This window comes from Heloderma suspectum, chromosome 2 (genome assembly GCF_057233095.1).
Source record: "Heloderma suspectum isolate Gila_16-S chromosome 2, 16-S_ref, whole genome shotgun sequence".
Classification (NCBI taxonomy): domain Eukaryota; kingdom Metazoa; phylum Chordata; class Lepidosauria; order Squamata; family Helodermatidae; genus Heloderma; species Heloderma suspectum.
In genome coordinates this window covers 229,336,286-229,342,573 of record NC_139459.1, presented here as the reverse complement: position 1 = coordinate 229,342,573, position 6,288 = coordinate 229,336,286, and positions in this window count along the sequence as shown.

Sequence of the window (6,288 nt, the reverse complement as noted above, 5' to 3'; positions counted from 1 at the left end):
GAGATCTCACTTTGGGGGAGAACTGAAAATCCCACTTCCCATCTTACATCACAAGCAGTGGAAGCCAGATCACCCCCCCCCCCCTGGTACAAGGTAACTTATGAATCAGTCCTCAGCGGTACAGCAGGACTGTGCAGCACCATCCAGCCTATTTCCATTGCCTAAGTGCAAGGAGCCAGGAAATACTGAATGACAGGGATGCAAAGCAATAGCAATCCTGCCAGAGAGACCCTGCCTAGGAAAAGCTTCCATTTCCAGTGGCTATTCAGGGAGCCTGCCGCAGGTGTCCTTAAGATCCAGAACAGATGGAAACATGCAACAAGCAATCATAAAGCTGCCGCTACCACCTTATTGAAGCACAGATGCCTCTTGCGCTAATGAGTTACGTGCTTTGGGCTTTGATCCTAGTTCTGTCTAAGATGGCAGGAATGTTGGCAGTTGGGGTGGAATACAAACACACACGGAAATCCCCATGGAGCTGGGGCAGCTGCCCACGTTAGCATTTGGCAGCAGGCTGATGGGTCCTGGGCCACTGCAACATTTGAAGGAAAGAAGCCAGCCTTCTCCACGTGCAAAATCTCTTTAAATCTCCACCTGATTTGTGATTACTCTGACATGACACCACACTCATAGCTCTGGCCGGCTAGTCAAACTTGGCTGAAAGCTGTTAGAAAGGCTCCCTTCAGGCCAAGTGCAATTTAGTGGCTTGCGCTGGCCTCATCTTGTCCTAGAGCTGCAGAAGTTCTCTGTGTGTGCAAAGCCTGTGTGGCACACGGCAGTAGGGAACGTGCACAAAACAGAAAATGGAAGTGTAAATTGGGGGTGGGGGGAGAGTCCAGATGGCTCTTTAGCTATCTAGAGACCACCTAAACTTGTCCAGCAGTGGCAACTGTCTGGTGAGCCGGTGTCTGGCAGCATCTGGCCTATTACTGTGCTCCTAAACTGAAATACAAAATGTGACATCACAGGGGCACAGGAACACTTGCCGCAGGGTAGAGCTGGATATTTCAGGCACCTGGCTTGATCTGTGGCCGCAGCCACTCCACAGGGAGCTCATTAGTGGCTACAAGGGTGCAAAGGGTCACCCACCCATACTGTTATTTAGAGAGTCACTGTCAGAATTGAAAACATGCCTTAAGAAGCCCAGGACACATTCAATTTCATGCATGCTGCTTAAAGTACTACGACAGTCTCTCCTGCTACTGGTGCACATGTAAGGAAAGTGGAAACACAGCTTTAAATATGCATTTATCATTCGTTTAGTAAATGTGTGCTAAAGTGCAGCAATGCAAACAAGCAGGGGAGATTTTGAACTATTTTGTGGTTGTTCCACCCTTAGATACTGACTAGTTCTGTTGCTGTGGGGTGAGAACCTTACTTATACCTCTCCCCCCTCGCCCCATGCATTGCTGCAGTGCTTTGTCACTACTTCCCGATTCTTTGTTGAGAAGGAGCAAGAAGTAATCTGTCCTCACTGTCTTAAACGTACTGATAACAGTGCTTCAAAGAGGTCAATAAAACATCACACCATACACACAGGACTGTGATGTGAGGCACATGACTGCAGCGTCTCACTAAAAACCAAACACACACAACCTGTGACACACCAAAACCTAAGTGAAAATGTTGAGGGGAACACCACAGCCTCATGATAATTGCAAATATTTGAATCTTTCAAAATACATAAACAACACGTGGAATCAAAATCTGAACATCGGAAAACTATGGAGGAAAAGGCAGAGAAATGGAGGCGTTTCCTAAATACATCTCTAGCTGTGAAACTCAGTCGCTCTGGGAAATGTGTTCCCACACTCTTGCTAATGTAGACAACCATCTAGAAATGTGGGGAAGCTTTACTACTTAGTAAAGCCTCCAGTATTTACCAGATACGAGAATATAGCAGGGGTGCACAACCTGTTTGGCTCTGAGGGCCACCTTGGGCCATGCTGGGGAATCGCACATGCATACGTACGCGCGCACGCACGCACACACTATTAAGGGGAAGTTAATAAAAGATGGGGGGAAGCAGACTTCACAAGGAAGTCTGCCTCCCCGCAGTTGTCAACTGTTTGTTGCTGGCAATTTTTGCCTTCCTTGACATTGAAGATTTTACAGCTGAATTTGTGAAATTGAGCAAAGTGGAGAATGTAAAAATTAAATTTTATACTGGTACTAACTGAAATGTAACTTTTCTTGTTAAGAAAGGAGTAAGAAACGCAATTGAGATGGTATTCAGCCTGGGATTTCCATCGCCAGGACCAACAAGGGAAACCCTTCCCTTACCTCTGAAGGAGATCGGAGGTAAGAGAGGAATTTGCCTTGCTAGTGCTGGCGAGGGAAGCCCCAGGCCTTTCCTTGCTAGTGCTAACGCTAGAAAGGGAACCCCTGGGTCAGGTCCCCATAGCTCCGAAGGCCGAACTGGGAGCGGCCAAGGGCCGTGTGCGGCTCGCAGGTTGTGCACCCCTGGAATAAAATGTCACATCATATTTGTGTTAATACAGGTGACCAAGCAGCAGTAGGGTAGAAAACCCTACCACTTGGTAAGCTGGTCATTTGTACTGTGTGTCTGTTACCTCCAGATAGGAAGGGTAGTGATCTCTGTGTAGGATTCTTACTCCTGCCAGTTAAGAACAGATTCACCGACCAACTGCTGCCCAAAACCAACAGAAGGACAACAAGACAATCTATCCTTTAGAATTGGGGGAAGGTTTTCTGTTTAGGCTCTGTATGTTCTGTGTTTCTATGTCTCTTGCACAGGGGCACTGAAGTTCTATCTTCGAGAGCTTTCAGAGCCGCTCATGACATTTGAACTCTATGAAGAATGGATTCAAGCCTCCAAGTGAGTTCTTGAAGGGATTCCTCTTTGGTGTCAAGCTTGCTTGCCATCTGTCTCTGTCTGGAAGATCAGACAAGGCTGCAGTCCTGTAGGTTCCTATTGGCAATGAGCCCCATTGCATTTGGTGACATTTAATTCAAAGAAATTCCACCTTGGTACCTTGGTTCTGCTATGTAAAAGCAAGAGCTGCATGATACTAATCCAGTCAGTTTGGCATCATTTGCTTTGGGAAAGTTCAAAGCCACAGGAGTGTGTTGAAAGTATATGAATATTTTTTCTGAGCCTCACACCGCTGTCACTGCAACCTTCTGGACATATTTGTAGCCATTTTGGCGAAATGTGAAGGACTACTCTCTGACAGATTCATTTTTGTTTAGTCACCTATGAACAAATGGATTTGCTCTGAAAAACATTTTTAGACCCCACCCCCATAATTGCACTGTACCCACTTGGCAATAGCTCTTTCACCTTTTAAACACTTCTTCCTGTATGGAAGTGCCTCGTTCATAACCATTGCCAGTGGTGACTCCCTTATACTTCTTCTTATCCATGGCTATCTGTGCCACAGCCGGTTCCTTCACTGTCCTCTTTCCAGGCCCCCTTTCCCCCATGAGATGACAAAGTTAGGGGCAAGCTTTGTCAGTCTCACCACCTCCCCCCGCCCATGCTCTTGCACCAGCACTGGCACGCATAATACTTTAACAAACACAACTGATTAGATATCCATGAACCTAATGAGATTAGATGACAGAGCAGTGGGTGGCCAGGCAATGCAGAAAAGAGGGTTAACACTAATCTGACCATTGCCAAGCACTTCGTAAGAGGACTGCATCCAAGTATAATCTCAGGGTAACACAGGCTGGTAGCCTGGCAAGCGTGTAAATGTGGTCTTTCTTGCTGGAGGGGATATGATTACATTTAAATCCATGAAAACATCTCTGATGGTGGCTTTGCACAGTAGTGAAATGGGATTTTTTTTTAAAGTGATCACTGACATGCTTCAACATGCATGTGTGATTTCAGCTCAAGACCCACCTTCATTGGGCTGACACAAGCTGCTCTGCAAAGGGAGCCTACCCAGAGGAGGAGCATTCATTCCCATCAGAGTTCCCAGTCACCCCTCCCTCCCCAGCAGCAAGGGGCTCTGAGCTGCTGGGCAGGTTCATTGCAGACCCAACCCAGCAAGGGGCTCTGAGCTGCTGGGCAGGTTCATTGCAGACCCAACCCAGCAAGGGGCTCTGAGCTGCTGGGCAGGTTCATTGCAGACCCAACCCAGCAAGGGGCTCTGAGCTGCTGGGCAGGTTCATAAGGGAGAAAGCAAGCCTTGAGGTCCCTAGACCATTTTGGGCTTCACAGGCTAAAACCAGCACTTTGACTTGTGCCCATAAACAGGCACTAGGAGGTAGTGCAGGTATTACTGGCCTCCTATTCTAAATGGCTGTTTCTATTGTATTGTTTGATATACTGTGTTGAATTGTATTAATACATGCAATCCTATGCATGTTCAGTCAAAAACTGTCCTTAAACTCCCAGCATGCCCCAGCCAGCATGGACTTTTTCTGTCTAAGCATGCATAGGATTATGCCCATAATATTGTACACTGTTTTGTGAAGGGCTTTTTTTGCTATGAAAGGCTGAGTCTTAGTAACTAATCAATAAATAAACAAAAGAAAACATAGACAAGAGAAACAGAGATACCACAAAAGTCATTAACTGTACTTTAATGACACCATAAGTCAGGGGGAGTGGAGAGGGTGGGGCAGACATGGAGAAAGCAGGTGCCACCCCCCTCGAAAGGAGCTGCTCAGTGCTTGGTTTGGGTCTATGACTCCTGCTTGAGCAGCAAAAACACCAAGTGACTAGAACTGGGGAAAGCATTCCCCCACCCTCCCTGCCTTCTAACAAGAATTTGCACTCGTTTTTCTGCCCCTTCCATTTTGGGTGATGAATTACACATTATCACAGCCTGTGGCAAAGCAAGAGCATCCAGTCTTGCAAAAATGCTGCCAAAAAAGAGTTTGGAGACATTTACCATAAATTGGAAGGAGTGTTTGTGTGTGTTGGAAGAATAATTATAAGCATTTAAATTTACATTGTAAATTTGTACACCCATTCAAATGAAATGGCCCCAAATAAACCAAATATATATATTTATAGTCTTTATATATACAAATATATATCTATCTTGGCAGATATATATATATATATCTCATCTCTTTTAAAAGGATAAAAGGTTACATCTGTCTTTGCATGCACAGCCGAGAGCTCTACTCTGCTCAGTTGGACCCTGGGCTAACACTACGGGGAGCAGCAATCCAGCCGCTACAAACATATCCTGTTGGTGGAATTCATCTCCCCTTTGCATGAACACACGGTAGAGAGAAGGGGTGGGGGAATAAGCCCATGACGCTGGTGAACAAGAACTCCACATGGCCAAATTCCGCCTCCCACATCACACTGCAGGGGAAATGCTTAGGAGCACTTTTATTGCTAATCAAATAACCGCTTCTCTACACACGGGAAACATCACCCACTCCGTGTCTCAGCTGCCACTCCCTCCCACTCCTGACCCCAGCTGAATGAAGCAACGTGACATTCCTCCCAGTAACAGCCCCTTTGCATCCCTTTCTGTGAGCTTCTCCCTGCCAACCAGAGGGAAACACGCAAAAGGAAGGAAGGATGGAATGAAAAAGGGCAGGCCCAGGTGATTGGGAAAAAATAGATTTGTAGAAGAACCCTAGAAGGCCAAATGTCTTTTCCCTTTGCAGGCTTGTAGACACACCGGACTCACACTGCCCCAAATATATTTACTTTGTATTTGAGAAAACAGACTTTTGGGAGTTAAGATGTACACGTATACTGCTTGCCTTCCCCTTCTAAATAAAAGGGAGTCCCATTCCTTGGCCAATCTACAGGGCAGGGAGCCATGAACCAGCCCATACGGACTCACTCAGCTGCTGGAAATAATAAGGGCAGCTGGAGCAACAGCAGGAGGCAGAAGGAACAAAAGACACTGCCAAGGCCAGTAACCCAAACCCGATGGGTGCCGACCATGGAATTCACCTAGTCTGCCACTCTCCTATCCCTGTCCTTCGTTCCAAGGCCGGAATGAAATGGATCCACAGGCAGGGCAGATATGACTACTTCTTTGAAAGGGCCCAAAAGCGTGTAAGGGAGATAAATAGGCACCACGTCAAAAAGGCAAAATTTGGATAAGGCTAAACAAACAGGAGAAAAATAAATTAAATGGAAATTGCACCAGCAATGCCCTTTGCCACAGAGACAGGCTTAGCACCAGGCCCACAGGGCTGTCAGTCTTGCACAAATGGCTGGAAAGTGGAACTCCAGAAGAGACACCCCTTCACAAGGTCTCTGGACACGTCTCCTTCAGTAGTGTTCATGGGGCACCGATATGTACAATAGAGCACGTTAGAGGGACAAGGGACTTCGTG